The 20544-nt window shown below is 38.2% G+C and overlaps 1 protein-coding gene and 1 long non-coding RNA gene across 2 annotated transcripts in view; one reads left to right on the top strand and one right to left on the bottom strand.

Moving 5' to 3' along the window:
* plxna2 (plexin A2) overlaps positions 1-14983 on the bottom strand; it is a 205948-nt gene extending 190965 nt beyond the window's left edge. The window contains exon 1 of the mRNA XM_046869113.1: positions 14457-14983. The gene's annotated coding sequence lies outside the window, so the exon portion shown is untranslated. The remainder of the gene's footprint in view (positions 1-14456) is intronic.
* Positions 1-20544, top strand: part of LOC124398775 — a 53751-nt gene that overhangs the window by 26381 nt on the left and 6826 nt on the right. Inside the window, exons 3-4 of the long non-coding RNA XR_006928122.1 lie at positions 16908-17086; positions 17379-17467. This is a non-coding gene — a long non-coding RNA (uncharacterized LOC124398775). The remainder of the gene's footprint in view (positions 1-16907; positions 17087-17378; positions 17468-20544) is intronic.

Below are 20544 nucleotides of genomic sequence, written 5' to 3'. Positions count from 1 at the left end.
ATGCTGCCTACTGGCATGATAAGTGATCCTCAAGACAATAAAGACCCAGTGCTATAAACATTTTCATGCTGGAAGTAAGAATTTGGAGTTTTGCACTTTAAAAGTATAAGTATAAGAATAATAAGAAATAAGAAATATGTGATTCCTTTCACCAACTGATCACTGATCCTTCAGTGAGAATCATTAATCATCACATGATAATGTAACACAGACATTATGGATATCAAAGCAAAGGAATGTCATTGTGGCAAAGAGATTTGTTGACTCAGTGGGAATATTCTGCTACTCTTTATCCTTTGTAAAGTAATAATACACAAAAAGAATCAGTGGAAGAGAACGCAGCTCAAGATGTCGGTACATTTGAAGAAGTCCAGCAAAGACATGACAACAAAGGCTGGCAGATTTCTATCCTCCACATCGATGTGCATGCATATGTGTGTGTGTGTGTGTGTGTGTGTGTGTGTGTGTGTGTGTGTGTGTGTGTGTGTGTGTGTGCCCATTAATGTATTAACATACTGGGTATCTGCCAAAGTCCTGTAAATAGCATTGGGGAAAGGGCAATGCAGGAACTGATAGCAGGCTTGACAGTGGAGGGCATACTAATATCCCTGCTGCAAGACATACTCTCTCTCTTACACACACACACACACACACACACACACACACACACACACACACACACATACCCCTCCCACTTTACATTCTCTCGTTTTACCTTCCTGCCAAGACAACTCAGCTTAGGAGGAACTGGGAGCTGAAGAATGGAAAAAGTAAAACACACACACACACACACAAAAAAAAAAAAAAAACACTGTTACAAGCTTTTAATTGCCAGATATGAAAGAAAAAAAAAAAATACATGCTGATGATACATGCAAGCGGGCTAATGAGGAAAGATAATGCATTTGTAATCCCCTATGTCATGAAAAGCGTTTTTTTTCCCCAGCATGGCTAACTAAATACCTTGACAAAGCCTGTAATTGACAGATTTGTTCAGAAATATGAAAATAACTAGGCACTGATGAAATGGAAATACAACATTACTTTATAATTTAATATAATATAATATAATATAATATAATATAATATAATATAATATAATACATTATAATTTTCTTATATAATAATAAAATATAACATTAACATTTCAGACTCGGCCAATTTGTATAAAGACCTCATGTAAAAGACCTGCAGCTCACTTATTTCACCTCTGAACTGGTCCACAGCACAGAATTCTCTCTTTTACCCAAACAACAGAAAAGCATATATCTTAATTCTCAGAAAGCAGAGCTGGAATCATTTCTCTGCATTCCTATTTTGTGCCAAGTAAGGCTTATAATTTAAAGCCAGAGACAGCAGGCATTCAGGATAACGGTGGTTCAGTGGTTAAAAATTTGGGATCCTGCCTAAATGGTTGTAAGTTCTAATCCCAGCACCACTGAGCAATCTTTGATCAGGACCCCTAAAGCTCAGCTGTGCAATTATGTCTGCTATGTATCTTTATTTTAGAAAGAAAAAAGACAGCCACCTGAATAAAAAAAATAAAGGAAAAAATAATCAGTATTATAACCACTAAAAAAAGGCAGAATGATCCAGTGGTGCTCTGAGTTATCATAACCCTAAAGCTAAAGCATGACATTGATAAAGCAAGGAAATGACATGCTCTCACCTTTTATGTTTAAGCATTTAAGAGCATTAGTAGGTGATCCGGTGATCCACGACTGTTACACACAGAAACATGAGAATACAGTCAGTCACATCTTTCAAGTAAAAACTTGCCCAACACACTTCTATCCATATCTGTCTTTCCTTATCTTCCACAACTTCCCCTTCTCTCACTGTCTGCCTGTCTTTCTTTCTCTCTGTTTCTTTTCCTATCTTTCTCTGTAGGCAGCAATTCCGACACAGTCATATTTAATCAGCATCTCAGCGGACAACACAGGACTCTGCAGTCCTCTGCCAAGCCTCTCAGTGCCGTCACACTTAAAATTGTCTTAGATACCCTAACCCATTGCTCCCTATAAACACGAAGGGAAATAAGCTTGATTGACCTACATTGATGTTGATCTGTGAATTACACATTGTGTCACCATTTGATTATTTATTTCCTGTGACTTAAGAGTCAAACATCTATGTTCGTAATTATGCCGCTTGTGCGGAAGCAGACACACAAGGCTGATGGGAGATGTTGCTGTCATGTAGCCCGTTTCATTCATCCTGACACCGGAGGAGCCTTGGTATTAAATCTGTTGGGGCACTCTTACAAGGCCTACAAGGTTTCTGTTGCTAAACTACATGCAGAGTAGTGGAACCAACAATTTCAGACATAAGAGATCAAGTTTTTAGCCACCCTCATGTAATACATGTTTTTAAAACAGGGTTTTAGGGGGAACATATGTAGCATCAGTGTGTGTGTGTGTGTGTGTGTGTGTGTGTGGCATTGGGATTATTTTGTTTGGAAGCCAGAAAAAAGCGTGATGAGACTAAATATGTGGAGTACATATTGCAGGCATTGTCTGTAGAGAAAACTGGAGATACAGTGCAAATATTCTAATAACCGTTTGGGTATGTTTTGTCAAATAATTTCTAATAGAAACGTTTTATTTAGGCTTTATATTTCCTTTATTCTCACACACAAATAAAATAATAATAAACTGTATTCAGAGATCTGCTGCACATGAAAGATACACAGATCATGTCAGTAATAGAAGGTTGGTTATTTAGGGTTAAAAATACACAGGGCTTGTGAGAGATTTTCTTTGGTAATTGTCAACTGTGTTTCTAAATATTTCATATTGCTTAATATTTCAGTAAGCAAACGGCATTTGTTTCTTTTTGAGGTCATGTAGACATGAACCAGTCGGAAAAAAACACACAGAAACCTCAGTGCTGTGGGATATCATCAGTTTTGTCTAGCTCTAGTCCAACTTTAAAAACATCTAGTCATACATTCAACATGGCTCATGAAGCACAATCTAGTCTTATTGCACTCTCCTGGGCTTTCAGAATAAAATGATGAATGATAAACACAAGAGGAAAATGTAAGGAACAATTGAAGTTGCTTGCCCCTCATGTTGAAAATGCCCCTCATTGTACCAGCCGGGCCTGCGTTTTTAAACAGCATCCAGTACTTTAAACGTTGATTCTTGTGTCTGTAATTGCTGTGCCCTTGCATTCTAGATTGAAGCAGCACTTAACAGGGGCATGATTGGAGTGTGAAGCAAGGACATGTCATTTTCAAGTTTTTAACTTGAGAGTTGCAAGGTCTTTCATCATGGCTTCGGTTTCAGGATTGTTTTGCTTGACACTTTAGAAAAATGTTTATCTGGATGACGGAGCAATCATTTCTCTCTGTGTCTCTCTTGCTCTCCCCTATCCTTTACTTCTCCTATTTTTCTTCCTTACACTCTTTCTCTTCCATCTGAGGGGGCTGTGTCTGCTATCTGGCCCAGGAATGAATTTTGGAGGCTTATCTCTGCCTTTTCCCAGCTGTGGCGGAGAGGATGTGTTAAGGCGCCTGCCTCCCGACAGGAATGACGAGCTATCTAAGCTGATAAGGCCACGGTTGGCTTGAGAATTGTAACAAAGCCAGTGGCTTGGGTGCAGGTGGGTACACGTATGTGCCCGTAGGTAAAGGAAGGTTAAAAGCAATTACCTTCCCACAACAAAGGAGTCGTTCTTGTCAGCACATGACAACGCACACCTGATGGACTGGAACGAAATGTGCACTTAACGTGCATCCTCTGATTAATTTAATGACACTACAAATCAATGGAAAAGGACACAAAAAGCAAAAGTTTGATTATAGCTGATGTGATGTCGGTACGTGATGCTCCGCTCTCTCGCCCTCCAGTTCCGCCTGATTCATTCTTTTTACTGACTCACATTGTGCTGCAGTGCATTGTCCCACAAGGACACCCTAGTGGGACACAGTTGCACAAGACTCATCCTGGATACTGAAGATTTATATCTAAGAACAGCTGCCCCATACTCATCCCAGGACTCGTATTTAAAAAAAAATTCATCACACTTAGTATATTTTGGTTCTATAGTGCAAGGTTTTCAAAGAATAATGATTTATAATCCCAGAGAGTCACCTAGAAGAGACTGGATTTCCTTTTGAGAAAAGTTCCTGTCAAACATCTCAGGAAGCGTTTCTCCTCCACTTGGTTGCTTGTTAGGGATCTTAACCTACATCCAGATTTTATTTTTATAGCTGCTCTGTCACAACCCACCAATATTTGTTATATAAATAAACCAAAATACAAATTCAATTGATTACTCATTAATTTATACGAATATTTCAGCAAGTCTAGAATGTAGACCCCCCCCCCCCCTCCCCCGCCCCTTCGGCGCAGTGAAAGAGATGGGTTGTAATTGGCCTACGCTGGCAGCACAGAATAGCCTTTGGCACATCTTTCTATTGCTTTCCAACAAGTGGACTAGACAAGCACCGCGCCTCCTCCTGGTAACCATGGCAACGTTCACAAGTGGGCAACATGGACCCCGAACCCCTACCTATGCTTGTGCCCTCTTCTTTTCTCAGGCTATACACACACACACTGTCAGGCCACACACACTGTCTGTCAAGAGCAGATGCCCATCTGGATCTCCTGACACCCCGTGTGTCCCCTTCTACCCCCTCCATACACACACTCATACCCGATCCCATCCCACCCACCCTGGAGCTCTCACTCTTTATTCTTTTGTTGCTCACTTACTGTCAACTTCCATAGGCAGACAATAAGACACATCACACAGCTACAGCATGAACTAATTGATTATAGATGCTGTCAGAGTTGGTGTTAAATTTAAACATACTTTAAGAGAAAGTGTCATGCTGAGAGAAGGCAAAGACTTTCAGAAATCACAAAAGAGCACTGCTTTATAATGGAAAAGTATAAGGTCCTTGTTTTTTTTTTTTTTTATAGCAGTGTGAATGTAATGCAGTCTTGGGTGAACTGGTAGACTAGACAGTTTTAGTGGTTTGTGCAAGACAAAAAGATGATGAGAGTTTCCCTTTGCAATGTTAGATTTTAAAAGCCTTTTTATTTTCAGATCCAAAATTTACAATCTACTGTCACAGAGTCTGGAGTTGCATCATAGTCAAGCTGAACTATGGTGAAGAGCATGATGGGAAAAGTATTATATGTATTTGTAATCTATTTAGCTATATATGGGTTCTTTTCACCACTCAGATCCACAATGAGATCCAAAACTATAAGGATAGAAAAGGGAATACTAGAGATAGGGAGAAAGGAATAACTATAAGTAAGAAATAAAAACATTAAAGTAGAGGATTATAGAAATGGATAGCCTTTATTTATTATATTCAGAAACAGCAACGTGAAGCTCTTTTCTTCAAATATCCTAGTTTAGTAGGGAACTGATCCGTCAGCATGATCCAGTTTCTCGGAGTACAGAGGGTAAAGGGCATTGCTCAAGAGTCCAACCACAAACTAAAACTCATGACAATCTGATCAGCCTTAACCACTGGGCTACCACTACGCCAAGAAAGGATAGAACACAGACAGAGGGTGTGAAAGGGGAAAAACAGCAGAGGAGAAAGTCAGAGAAAGAAAAACAGAGAAGAAAAGAGAAGCACACGACTATAGTGAGCGAACATGAATGGGTGAAGAACCTGTTGTTTAAAAGGAGCTGATGTATTGAATGTGGCAGGCAGACTGAGGCACTGAAGAATGACCATGGTGAGTGAATCCATCCCATGGAAATGTTTGTCATGAAGGCAATTCCATTAACATCTTAATAAAGGCCGCAAGGGCCCATGAGAGCTTTGAGGCAGTGGCTACTGCTTTAAACAAGTGGCTACAGCTGAAAAAGAAACAGAGGGCTGCACAGTTGCTCTGGCACTGGCTCAGCTTAGGAACCACATTGTTTTTGTTTTCGTAGGACCGTTAGTCTTCCCTAAGGACTGGCCATAGTGTGTGCATGCCCCATCATGGTCCACTAGCTCTGTCCTTCTCAGTGTTTTTTTTTTTTTTTCCATTTACCATCTTCTTTTCCGTCTGCCAAAGTGCAGATCGAGACAAAAGGCTTTGTTTTGGCAAGTTGGCAGCTGCAGGGCAGAAATATCAAGACATGAGCTGTGCATTTCTCAATGGCAAAGAGTGCATGCTAACCATTTTCCAGCCATTCATTTTTTCACTCTCTTTATCTCTGTCTCACCCTCTCTGTATCTGCTCCTATATATACTCTTGCTGCTTCAAGGCACAAGCCATGACAAAAACACACCAGCAGTTCTCAGCACTCCTGGCAAGGATGCAATAATTATTTCGATTTATAATCAATCAGTTAACTATTTTTTTAATTGACGAACTGAACAATTATTCTTTGTTTCAGTATCAATTACAAGAGACATGACAAGTTGATTTTTAAATGAGGCAAATAGATCATGTTTTTGTCTTCCTCGCAAAACCAACAGTGTAAAACACAACTTCTGCTCGAGCCACATCAGCATTTTTCTGAGTCCTTGAAATGCCATAAACTTAGGCTATTAATTTTCTTAATGCATTACCATGTATTCCTTCAATAAACACTATTAGCATAAAGTCAAAAGGTATGTTTGTAGAAAAAGAAAGAGATTTATTAAGAACACAATCTTTATATCACTGCTATAAAAAAACTTTCAATGTATTCCATCTTTTCTTCTTGTGTTTACACCAGGTGAATCATTTCACAATTTGGAGATGAGACACTTTAAAGGTCAACATTTGATGTGTATTTAAATTTTTTTTTTTTCAGGCCTGATTTGCATCAATTTTAACCAGTTTGTCAGCCATGTGAGAAGTGAGCCAATTCACACTATACCGTGTACAGACTACAGGCACGTTTGGTGTGAATTACAGATATTAAATATTCAATTCAATTCAGCTTCATTTGTATGGGTTTTTAACAATGCACATTGTCCGAAAGCAGCTTTATAGAGATATGAATGTATACGTTTAGTGCCTGTAAGTTTGTTCCTTATAAGTTTATTTATATCCCTAATAAGTAAGCCAGATTAATGTGGTAAGGAAAAAATCTTTGAGCTGGTATGAGGAAGAATCATTGAGGGAAACCAGATTCAAAAGGTATAAGAATGTCCATCATATATATCTTGTATAATAGTTCCATCAAATATTACTTGTATAATACAGTAGTGCCCTGTGCATTCGGTACCTGGGCCTTCAGTGAGGACTTACCTGACTTAATACCACCACTATCACATCGCGATTATAGAAACCATCAATACTATACAAAAACGCAATTTAACAACGCGTGGTATTACAGAGAGCGAGAGATTTCACAAATGGAGGGTGAATACCATTTTACTAAAGCAAGAAACCCAGTTAAGACTCCAAACCTCTACACTACAACCGCAACTGTGCACCTACATCATCTGGAGCAGTTCAGAATCAATATTTGTCTAATTACATGACAAAAACATTAAAATGTAACCTACTCACAGAGAGGCAGACTCATAATTTGCGTCACTCCTCAGAGGCTGTAAGTCAGTGGTACCACTCGTATTCACTGGTCTGGAAGCGGTGAACAAGCTAGCTAGCTTCAGGGTTGGCCGACCTTAAAAAATTAATTTTTAAGTATGTCCGAGACCAAATAAATTTCTCTTTCTCCGTAGGTGTAAAAAGTCTATCTCAGATGTATTAATGTGTGCAGAGCGCTACACACGTATTTTGGCAGTCTAACATGACTCTAACAGTTTCCTTCTGATCAGCCATTCAGAGGACGGAAAAAATGCTGACGCTATTCTGTGAGGCGAATATGAAATCTGATTGGTTATACAAACAGACCCATTCTAAATATTCTCTATTGTCAAAGAGCCAGCAGTATTAACTCATTAATTAACACAGTATTAACACATAGAGGCTGAAATCTGATTGGACAAAAGATCTAACATCCACATACACGTACTGGATTCAGTGCAGCCAAGAAAAAATGAAGAGAATAAACTGTTGGGAAAAATGTATACAATTACATGGAACAATTATTAGAATTTAGGTTGTAAATGTAGGTCAGTGCTTCTGATAGTTTTTAGGCCAGGTTTGAGAAGGCTTTGCTGACCCTGACCGCCCGCCACTGGTATAATACTATACTATGCACCCTTTATTTGCAAGTTCACATCGGTCTTGTGAATGAAATGGGGGAGCAGGCTATATATGGCCCATGATCTTGAGTTTGGCTAAATAAATTCTTTCAACTATTTCAGCATCACTGTTTTACATATTTGCTCATTTGAGTGTACAGTTTAATAACAACTACCAAAGCATTTCACTGCATGCCGTACTCTGTATGTATGTGTATGTGACAAATAAAAATTGATTTGATTTGATTTGATATTTAAGGTAATACATGGATAATAATGTTAGTCTTTTTCAGTTGTCAAAGTTGTCTATTTTCTTTTTCTATTCTATAGTCTATTATCAACAGTCTGCTTTAGACTAATGCAAATAAAAAATGATGACAGACAAAAGAAGCAAGACCACACAACTAATGTGACATTATTTGATAGATTAATAGTCAGTATTTTGCATTTCCGGCAGTCAAACTTTCATTGTAAAAGTTTATCTTGGTTAAGGTAGGGTAATTGCTATGAGTTAAATAAGTTGGTTTGTTGTCTGTTTCTAAAGTCTGTTAAAGTGTTTAATTACATTTTAGTTTATTATTTTTGTGATAATCATGCCAACAATCCACTGCTGACAGATAAGCTCAAAACACACTGCATGTTTTAGCAAGCATTTCTTTTTTAACAGTACATCCATGCTTGGATTTGAGTTTTGGATGTGGAGTATATGTGCATTGATTTTTGCTTTCTGTGCTATGTTTATATTTGACATCTTTGACCCTGTGGCTATCAGTCTAAAATGGCCTCACTGTAATGGCAAATTAGCACGCAAGATAATAAAGGCTGTCAAAGATAAACTAGGCTTTTGGTTACAAAGGACCAATTCTTCTATTGAGCTGTTCTCTAGTGTACAGTTTATAAATGGCTGCATAATGCATACCAGGAAATTAAACCACACTAAACCAGGAAAGGCTTCTTGGCCTTAGTTACTTAGGATTTTATCTCTCAGACGATAGCTAGCTAGCTAGCTAGCTAGCTAGCTAGCTAGCTAGCTAGCTAGATAGATAGATAGATAGATAGATAGATAGATAGATAGATAGATAGATAGATAGATAGATTTCACAGAATCACAAAGACAGCTCCCTGGCATGTTTCTGTAAAAAAATATTTGTTCATAAAGTTTTCTAGGATTCATTTTCATGGTTCTGCTAAGAATCCATTTTAATAAGGTATTTTTCTTAGAATAAATTTACTTCATATAAAAGGTTACATTTCTCATATTTTTGGTGTACGATTTTCAGTGGACGGTTATTATTAAAACATAAGAAGTCTCATGACTTACACATTTTAACAAGGGTGGCAATAATTCTGAATAATTATACAACAAGATTGCCACAGAGCAAAACTTCAAAATGTGTAAATATCTCTGCAATTATATGTATAAATCTGCACACTTGCTCTTTCCAACCAAGATGCTTCCCACATCCATCCATCCATCCATCCATTTATTTAATATGCATTCACTTATTCCTTTTTTTTTCCACAACTAATTTACCCTGGTTATGTATGTGGTTGATTTACTGTAGATAAACCACTTTCTACAATGGCAGTAGAAGGAAACCCAAAAAACACAAAAGAAACCCACTTAGACACAAGGAGAACATGAACAGTTCTGCAGCCCAAGCTCTGGTTTGACCTGATGACTTCTGTGACCTACCAGCTCCCAATTATCAGCTTCAATGTTACAAGCCTAATTAAAGTGAAACTCAGCTCTGGGGTCATGACTTAAAGTGACAGTAGTGTTATAGACAAATTATCCCAGCACAATGCCTACAACCTTTCCTGTAGATAAAGCCCGAACAGTGGTGAAAAGGGCAGCTAAAGTCCACTCGGCAGACTGAGGAAGAGTCAGCTCTGTTATCAACAAAACACTGTTTGGTGCACGAACAAATATGTAGCTATATTACACACACACACACACACACACACACACACACACACACACACAAACCCATGAGTCATGTTCTCTGTACTAGAGAGAATAGCAACTAAGGGTCAGGGTGATAAAGATCTCTGTTGTGACAGCTGGGCTGGTGAGAATTCAGATAAACAGCATGGCCATGAAGCGATGAAGGAGGCATGACCAGACACATAAAAAAACTAGACACTATATTCACACACAGAAACAAACATCTCCATCACAAGTGTGAATTTGTGTGTGTGTGTGTGTGTGTGTGTGTGTGTGTGTGTGTGTGTGTGTGTGTTCGACGACGTGTTGTTATATGGTCATGGGGACTAAATGAAAAAGAGCAACATCTGACAGTTTTAAGAAAATGAACCTGCTCCCCACAAGGAAAATTGAAGGTTAAAGTGCCAAGTGTCGTGAGTTACTAGTTTACTAGCATAGCATAAATAATCTGTATCGATAATAATGTCATTGGAATATCCTCTGTGTATGTGTGTGTGTGTGTGTGTGTGTGTGTGTGTGTGTGTGTGTGTGTGTGTGTGAGAGAGAGAGAGAGAGAGAGAGAGAGAGAGAGAGAGAGAGAGAGAGAGGTCAAGTTTGTACAGGGCAGCAAAAACACGGTCCCCCAGAACACATTTTGTACTGTTCACTCATTAAGAAATAGGTCAAGAATTCCGGCTGCATGCACAACGCCTTGTCAGAATCTCTCAGGCTAAACAGGGGCATGTCCACTGAGAGGATGTGAGAGAGAGAGAGAGAGAGAGAGAGAGAGAGCGAAAGAGAGAGAGGCCTTGGAAGACCTGTGAAGGTGTGCAACTAAAAGACACAGTGGCACATCGGAGACAGATCGACCCCTGATGCACAAACATGCAGCATCATGAGCCAATGGGAATTTGCAGTGTTACAACAGTGGATATTCAGATGTATCTTAAGGCTCTCACAGACTGCATTCTCTGGCTTACTAATTTCATCTTAATATAAATCAATAGGAAGCGCTACTGAGTCATGACTGTGAACCAGACAGCATCCTTCAGAAAGAACGAGGAGTATCAGGATAAGTGTGACAGAAGGTGATCAGGCAACAGGCATTTAAACAAATTCAGCATCAGTCTGTTGTTTATATATATATTAATTACTTATTATTAATCACTGTAAAAGAACGTCTGTTGATGAAGGTGGTATATTTGAACATCCACTATTTACTAAAGCGCTCTGTCACTATAGACATTAACATCCGCAGATACAAATACACGCACAAATCAAAGTGCATCCTCACAGTTGCTAAGTCACGCAATTTAGTCGTAAAGTCATGCCTATTTATATTTGATAGTCAACAAGGCCTCGAGTTACAGTTCCAACCTGCCTTTCACCAAACCTACTCCTAAACCAGGTGCCTCTGATATGTGCATTATACAGAAAGATGAGAAAATTAGACCCTCCTACAAATGCATGCAAACTGGGAGCTCTGGGAGCTTGGGGCTACAGAGAACCAGACAAACCCCTGTTAAGCACATAATACCCCCCAATTAGCCTCCAGGAAACATTTAACGAGTTGGATTGACATACGCAAATCAATACCATGCGTCCAGGCATTAGAGGCTGAAAGGCTTATTTGACAATTTCACTGAACATAGAAATCCAACCAAAGATTCTCATGCTGCGAAGGGAGCATTTATTTGGCCGAGTGTGACTACCCCCGGATTGAGTTCGAGTGAACAGCGTTACACAGGGAGAACGATGACTACAAGTCGTGACCCCATGCCTTTGTGTAGTTAACCTTATTGATTAAAGAGTGTGATGTAGAGATGCTTCACACTCTCTTTCTTTTCTTTTTTTTTTTACCTCTCCCATGGCTTCATTGGAGAAAATGAGCTATGGAAGGTCTGTCCTAATCCATTTGTGACTATTAGCTCAGAAAAGGAGTGAATGATTGTGTGTAAGGCAATGACAGTGTTTGCAGCTCTTGCTCACTTTCACCAGACAAAAACTCGGAGCCAACAAAAGAGTCCATACCGTTCGATCAATCCGGTGGTAAGAAAAGAAAAACAGCGCTCTTGTTCCCAAGCATTTACACACATGATTTCAGATCTTATTCTTAGACAGAATTCACTTAATTAGCCATGTGCAGCTGCTGGTTTGGGTCAGTTCTTGGAAGCGCTTGTTATCTGTTTACTGTAAGCCATCACTCGGAAACCTTTCCACCATTCTTTTCATCAGATATACCAATAATGTTTTTACAAACTTAACCCAAGCTGTAAAATAGTACTTTGTGTTCAGTGTACCACCATTTGCATGCACAAAATAACTGGCAGGGATGACCAGTTACCATTGGTAACTTTTACTATTCGGTAAAAGAACCCTGGCTTTGAACAACAGTCATCTTTAAAAAAACAGTCATCATAATATTCAGCTCCTCCAATTCTTAAAACAGTCCTGCTTTCAAAAGAGAATACCTCGAATTTAAAAACGTAACTCAGTCATATTACTGACTGACGTTGTTCCCTGTATGGAACGCACACACACTTTGCAGTTTATTTTGTTTTTTTTACAATTGAGCGAAATGTTAGAAAGGCCAAGGTACATTTCTGAAATTTCACGTGAACAGGACATCATGTGAAAAATGCATAGTGGGCAAAATAACATGGAAAGAAACCACTAATTGGGGGGGAACAAAAATCCTAAATAAAAATAGACCAAAAACTTGAAACTAGATGTGAAGTGTTTAATACTGTATGTGTAAATTTTACGTGTGACACAAAGTGTGATTAGTATTGTTTCAATCACATGACTTTTCTGTACTGGTGTGTCTCAGGATTAAAATTAAGGTTCAACCCCCACACTGCGTAAAAGTTACTCTGACCATTAAAACAAGTCGTTTTATACATGAATTATTAATGAAATGATAATTCCCTTTTTGTGTGTGTTAGGCTAATAGACTCACTGAGAACAGACTGAACCCAGCAGCATTAAATAGAAATGAAAACATTGATCATACTTTGACTTCACTTCACTTATTCTCTGTTTATAAAGCAAGTCTTGTTGGCTTGTTCATAGCGAGTTATTATAATGCAAATTTGGTAAAATTTTCGACTTTGAACAACTTTTCTTCTCCCCACTGGACAGCGTGCGGTTAAGTGTGCTAAATAAAATGAAGGGATGAATGGTGTACAGCCTGGATCTGCTGGTCCACAGCAACCACAAATAAGCATTTAAACGTAAAGCTGATCTAAACATGGACTCCTAGACCAGCATTAAACTGTGTGATGACATTTCAGATATGTCTTATCGAGATGGATGGATAATCCTAAAACATTTTGCTAAATTTGAATGCTTGTAATGAAGCTTCATGCATATATTTTCAACAAATATTGAAGCAACTTATCTAGACAATATGCACACTATTTAATATATATGAATACATCATATTAATAAACTTCTTAATTATATTAAAACACGTAAGGAGGTGCAATGTTTGCAGTGATTATGTTATAATGCAGTGTTATAATTCATGTCAACCACATGAACATCTTGATGACTAATATCATAGTTATGGTATCACACTGTGTGTAGGCACCTTCCACACTTACTTTTAGACTCATATATTGACTACATTCAGAAATTTGAGATTCTGCGAGTCTACTACTTGAAGGTAGTATAGCGGATGCAGCCTGCAACCTCAAGGATTTCTTACATGTTCAAGACATCAGAGCCAACTCTCCATATCAGTTCGCATTATACGAGTAGCATGGTGCGTAATCCATTCACATAATCTAGCTCTTGCATTTTCTGTTATTGGACAGAGAGGATGCTGAGGTCTGTGGTTTTATATATATATATATATATATATATATATATATATATATATATATATATATATATATATAGTTATCTATGTTTTGTTAACTGAATATGCTATGTTTGGTGTCATTGAAGCAATGAATTTTCACTGATTTAACTGTAGTGTGTACGTAGTCTGATTCCTGTATTATAGCTCATTCATTTTGCATTAGTTTGCATGGAGGTGATGGTGATTATGCATTTAAATTGGTTATTTTTTCATAGAATTGAAATGAAGATGAAGTGGATTGATAGCAAGAAATATGAATGGGTGGATTTGTTTCATGATCCAGGGAAAAGGATGGTTAGAGTTTGAGGTAAGGGTGATAAGAAAGCAGAATAAGGATGGGAGCTACTCGCAGGTCATCTGAGTTGAAGAACGCTTGAATGCGAGACTCGGCTGTCAGTTGGAGTTAATGCAGCCGTCAGCGCGCGACAGCTCGCCGGGTTTCGCCGCGGAAATGTTCAAGCATTGCCTGAGGATTATCAAGCATTAGTATTCACGGCCACATGTCACGCTCACGAGCGCTCCGAGTTTCCGACACGAGTCCGGATCCTATTCCCACTCACCTTCACTGGAAGCAACGAGGAACTGCGGCTCATTCCGGCGCGGGGAATCGGCTTGGTTTGCACCTCCGTGTGTGTGCGTGCGCGCGCGCGCGTGTGTTCTCAGCTCGAATAAATCCACATCAGGCTGCTCACCGAATAAAGCATCAGATCTGCGAAAATAATGAAAATTCCTCAAAAACAGCAGGACAAAAGAAGGACGCTGTCTTCCTCTCTATAGTCTCTTCGCTCATATGCCGGTTTCGGGGATTTGGGATGCAGCCGCTCTGTCCTGATCAGAAAGCTTCTGTTTTATGAAGATGCTCATTTAGAAATGTCTGATCATTCCGTGCGCTTCAGGAAGTGTGATCTCCTGCTCTCTCATGCTCTTTAGGTAGTTGCTCGCTGATCTCCACACGCTCTTTCTCCAGTTTCACTTCAATGATGGTCTTGTCTCAGAGGAGCACGAGACACGAGCGCGCGGTACAATGCGAGTGTGAGAGCGCGTGTGCGCGCGCGTGTGCGTATGTAGACGGCGTTACTCCACTGCACAGCGTTTAAAGCACCCCCCCCCCCCTCTCTCTCTCTCTCTCTCTCTCTCTCTCTCTCTCTCTCTTCCCTTATCCCTCCTTCCTCATCCTGCACGCGCTAGCGCTCGAGGGAAACACGGTACACTCATTAATAAAAAAAAAAATCTAAAATAGTCTAGATGTATTTCTATACCAGGTTAATTTCCACCACTGGGTTTTTTTTTTTTTTTTTTTTTATTACAGAATGCAAAAGTCTAAATGACCAAAGCATTTACTCAGCTGCAATTCTAACCAGGATACAACTTCTGCTTTCAGGTGGAGCATTCACTATGAAATATATATATATATATATATATATATATATATATATATATATATATATATACACACACGTATATGAGTTGACCAAGATGTCATGCATTTTCAAGGGTTTTTAGACCTCTCCCCACGAAACGATACAGTACCCGCAAGTATCGTACCTTAATACCCATAATGCACTGCTGCTTTACATTAAGCAAATAGATTAAATGTTTGGAGTGGTTGTTCTAATGTTTAATTCAAAATGTATTTTCTTTTAAACAACACACAAACACTAACACACACACAAACACACACCTACATACATTATTAGACACAGTAAAAACACTTAATAATAATAATAATAATAATAATAATAATAATAATAATAATTCATACTGGGTAAAACAATAATAGGAGTCACAGAGAGAAAGAGTCAGCAGAAATGTTGTTAGTATAGTGCCATCTATCGTTCAACATCTAGCATTACAGCATTATGTTTACGCGGGTTTACCATCACATTAGTAATATACTGTACCCTTTTCAAGTTAAAATAAATAAATGAACACACAACATCAGCAACAATAAAATCAACAGCAGCAGCAACGAGGATGACAACAACAACAGTAATAACAACAACAATTTACTTGATAGAGCACTGTTTTAATTATTGCATTTTCCATTGAAAACACTGAAGTTACCTTAAAATAAGTTGTCTCTGTTGTTGTATGTATACTGTATTGAATTTATGTCATTTGTACAATCAAATATACCATTTCCCATGTTGCCTGAGACTTTAAATGTGTTTTACTGTCAATACTATAGTCAATAATATAGCCTGGTATGCCTTAACTGGGAAAATCATTTAACAGTACCATTGGTTGATATATTACTATATAATGGTATGACTTTATTGCATAACTACTGTAACTCAGCAGAGACTTTAATAGTATGGTGAAATATACATAAATATATTATAATTATATTAATATAATTAAATGTACTAGACTTTAAGTCATGTATGGCAGTGATTCTAATTCTGTCTATTGAATGTGTCTGAAATTTCAAATATTTCAGTTGATAAGAACGAGACTAGGCAGCAGACATTGGGGACATCGAAGCTACAGACTGGCAGACGGCAAAACGACTCTCCACTGACAAAGATGACCTCCAATTTATTCGAATGTCACTCCTCAACCATAGGATGACATCAAGTGCCCTGCAAAAAGAATGACAGATGGCACCATGGGTGAAGTGAACAGCAAGAATTGTTTAAAACAGGCTTCTAGGGGATGATGTTGTTAAAAACTAAAAAAAACAAAACAAACTATTGTACCATACTAAAGTTTGGATTGGACTGTAGAGAAATAGAGTAAGGTTTTCTGATAGTCAAATTTTTTTGGCTTTTCCCAACATCTTGTCTAATGTTTAAATGGAGACTTGGAGAGGTCTACACGCAACAGTGTCTCATAGCCAAAGTGAACATTGTTGAAGGATCAGTGATGATCAATAGGGTGCTTCAGCCAGGCTGGAATCGAGAAGTTTCATCATTGTGAAGAACAAATGAATCAAGCCATTATTCAGAAAGAAAATTTTGCTTCTGCTCTGAAAACACTTAATAACTCCAAATATTGTTTTTTTCTTCTAGCAGGGCAATGGTCCATGCACCACCAGGTCAATCAAGGGTGTAAGACTATCAGATCAAGATCATGTCATGGCCATCATCATCTCCACACCTGAACCCAGCTGAAAACCTCTAGACTGCGATCAAGAGGAAGATGGATAGTCACACACATCAAACAAAATTCAAGAAGGATTTTGCACCAGGTGTGGTATAAAGTCATCCAACAGCAATGTAAAAGATTGATGGACAAACCAGAATAATTTAATTAAATATCGATTTCTTCCTGAGTTAAGAAATTAGTACTGTGCTTTTTATAATTTTTTCCTAATTTGTGTGGGGTTTGGGGGCCACCAGCCATGCCTCCCTCCAACGCTCAAACTCTCATTTAGCCTCTCCCTGCTCTAATCACCTGCACCTGTTCCCCATTTACATTTCCCCTTTATAAAGTCCCGATTTTCCCTCACTCACTGTCGGATCTATTTGTTGCCATCATAGATCTACCGGGCCGCCTACCACTTGTGGTCCCCATGCTTCCATGCTCCTGGCTCCACATCAGATGAAGCGCTCAAGATAAGTTTGCGTTTGTATGTTTAGTTTCAATAATGACATTGTGGTTTATTCCTGGTTTCTGACGCCTGGTCTATATCCGTGACTCTGTGTGTGTGTGTGTGTGTGTGTGTGTGTGTGTGTGTGTGTGTGTGTGTGTGTGTGTGTGTTGATTTTTCACTAACTTCTTTAATAATATTTTTTGCAGTCCTGTAAAACACACAGTTTTACTTTCTTTAGAAATGTAGAATAATGTTGTTTCTGTAAATGAACATTACAGCAAGAATACTGTAATTATCAACTAATGACAGCAATGTAGTTTAAATTTACACATTACATTTTACAATTTAATAAAATCTTGTTTTTGATCACTGTGCCTTTTCAATAGTTAAGTGATAAATAGAGACATTTACATTTGGTAGATTTTACATTAGCCTGAACTCTTGACAATCACTGAAAGTTATGAAGAAAGCATTGCAGGACTATTTGTCCTCTGATCCATCAGTAATCTAGAGTGGAAAAAGGCCTGATGGCAGCCATAAATTGTATTGGGAAAAAATTGCCACGGGCTTAGGAATGTTTAGCATTTAATGTTAGTGCAATAAAAAACTTCACTTAAAAGATTTGGTCAATACCTGGAGGGATTTGATGTTCAATTTCTGTTGCACTAAACCTCATACACATATTAGTCCTTCACTGGTAATCAAACGCAAGCCTTCTTCTGAGTCCATTATTCACCAGCGTGACTGAAGCATGCATGCACGTAGGACAAATTAGAAAATAGTCTTGATTGGAAATACTTGAAAAAAGCAAGACATCAACAGATGAGTGTTTTATAAGGTGTTTGTGATTTCAAACATATTTTGCATTAAAAATAGATAAACAAATCACAAACTCAGTGAGTACACATTATGGGCTTCAAGGCACAGAGGGCTCTGATTCAAGGTTGGCTCAAGTGCCAGCTCTGGAACGAATGCTATAATTGTTACAATCCGTGTAATATTATCTGGTGTTGACCTTGGCTGAGATGGTACAATCTGAGCATAATTACTGATGATTGTTTAACTCTGATGGGCTATGAAGCTACCCAAATTAGGCTCCAGTTCCAGATGTCAAAGAAGCGAGATACATGTGAAATATGACAGCAGAGCACAAGCTCAATTAAAACTGGACCATGCAAACTAATTGGTATAGTAGTTGATTCTGTGGGGAGCTATGGCTATGTGTTTAGGTGTAAAATATGAGCTCTTCCTCTCTTTAATAGATAGGCCAATTTATGCTTACAGGCTGCTGAAGGTCACCAGAGATGACAACAGAGGTTCATACATATCTGAGAGAGGAGGGATTAATACATTATTTTCTGATTACCCAGCAATTCATACAAATGGTAAATTTGATCTCAGAGAGAACACTGTCAGGTAGAAACAACCTGTATTCAGAAATGCAACTGGTTTTATTTTTACATTTGTTTACCAAACTAAACTGCACAGATTTGTAATACACTACACTCATAAATCAGTGACCTTAAAAAATAACTGATGGAGTAAATAGATTATAAAATATATAAAGTTAGGTTTAGATTTCCAAAGTTGTCACAGTCGTCTGTGGCTGGGAGCCAAGAGAGCAAAATTGGCTATGCTGCCTGGGTGGGAGGAATAATATGCTCCTCTCAATCACAGCAACATTAGCCAATCTTGGTGGTCCAAGAGCCTAGATAGCGGCAAATAGTGTGTTTCTCTGAGTGTGTTACTCTGCCCTGTAATGCAGCATGACTAGTGTTTCGCAATAGATGTGGTTGGCTGACTTTACAGGTTTTAGAGAAAGCATGTGATAACTTCCATGTGACGGGGCAAACTGTCTGAAGCATGTGGATGAGAATTGGCAGATGACCAAACAAAATGTTTTTTTGTTTTTTTTAAATAAAGATGATAAAAAAAAAAACCATGTCAATATCAAACCAATGCCAGCAGCCCATTAGTTTATTAATAAAAATATTACATAAATATATAAAAAATTATAATAATAATAATAATAATAATAATAACCATATGGAACCTTAACTGGCTAACCAATGTGTATTTTATCCATCAAGAGCAAAGTTTCAAGATCCTTTTTTTTGTGTCTGTGTGTGTCAATGTGCATAATATCTCAGTCTTGAACTAACACAAGACCATTCAACCAAAATCATTTGTAAATCTCTTAATCTAACATATTATAGCAGATGGTAATAAACAGTGAATACATTGGCATATTCTTAATAATAACACACTAGTTGGATTTAAGCTAAGTCTTATAAACAAAATGGTTTCATCACTTTTAGTTATACTTTTTCCACACTAAATGACTACATTTTAGAAAATTGGGAACTCATAACGGTTTCCTAGGATCCTTAAACAGTGTTTTTAGATGAGAAAGAACATACTAATTATCTAATAAACCATTAAAACTTTGTTGGTGCTCAGAGAAAAGTAGCTATATAAAAAAAATAATAATTTCCCTGCCAGGAACAAAAAAAAAACTTTAGGGATTTTTTTCTTTAGAGAACACGCAGTAATGGTTATCTGAAATGCCCTATGAAGCAGGTTCACCAACAGAGAAACAAAGCACCATTATTTTTCTAATCCTACACCTAGATCTGCTGATATCCTATAAACTTAACAAGCATTCCCTTTGCACTGTATTGATACTAAGGCTCTCATTATTGTGAAAGGTACTTTTAGTAATAGATGGATGTGCTGGAGGTAGTGGAGTCCAAGTGTTTCTTCTCAGGCAACTACATTACACTATAACTACAGAAAATGGGAAATTGGTCATTTATGCTAAACTGGCCCATAATTGACTGTCAAGATTTTCCATTAAAGCTTTGGGATTCTACAGTAAAGATATGCGTGTGTGTGAGTGTCTATGTGTGTCTAACAGCCACAGCACTGAATAGGCAAACAAATCGGCGTGAGTCATCACTCACACTAGTGACAGCTTTCTGTTGGCATGATGTGCCAATGCATCTTTGCAGCCATTCCCTGAGCTGACAGGCAGCCTTATCCTCTCTGCAGACCTTCGAACACATTTGCAAACAAAACCAACTCCAATTTTAGCTTTGCACTGTTGACTAGCA

The sequence above is a fragment of the Silurus meridionalis genome, chromosome 16 (assembly GCF_014805685.1).
Source record: "Silurus meridionalis isolate SWU-2019-XX chromosome 16, ASM1480568v1, whole genome shotgun sequence".
In the NCBI taxonomy this organism is placed as follows: Eukaryota; Metazoa; Chordata; class Actinopteri; order Siluriformes; family Siluridae; genus Silurus; species Silurus meridionalis.
The sequence above is the reverse complement of the archived record's forward strand: the minus strand, read 5'-3'. Positions and strand labels throughout refer to the sequence as shown.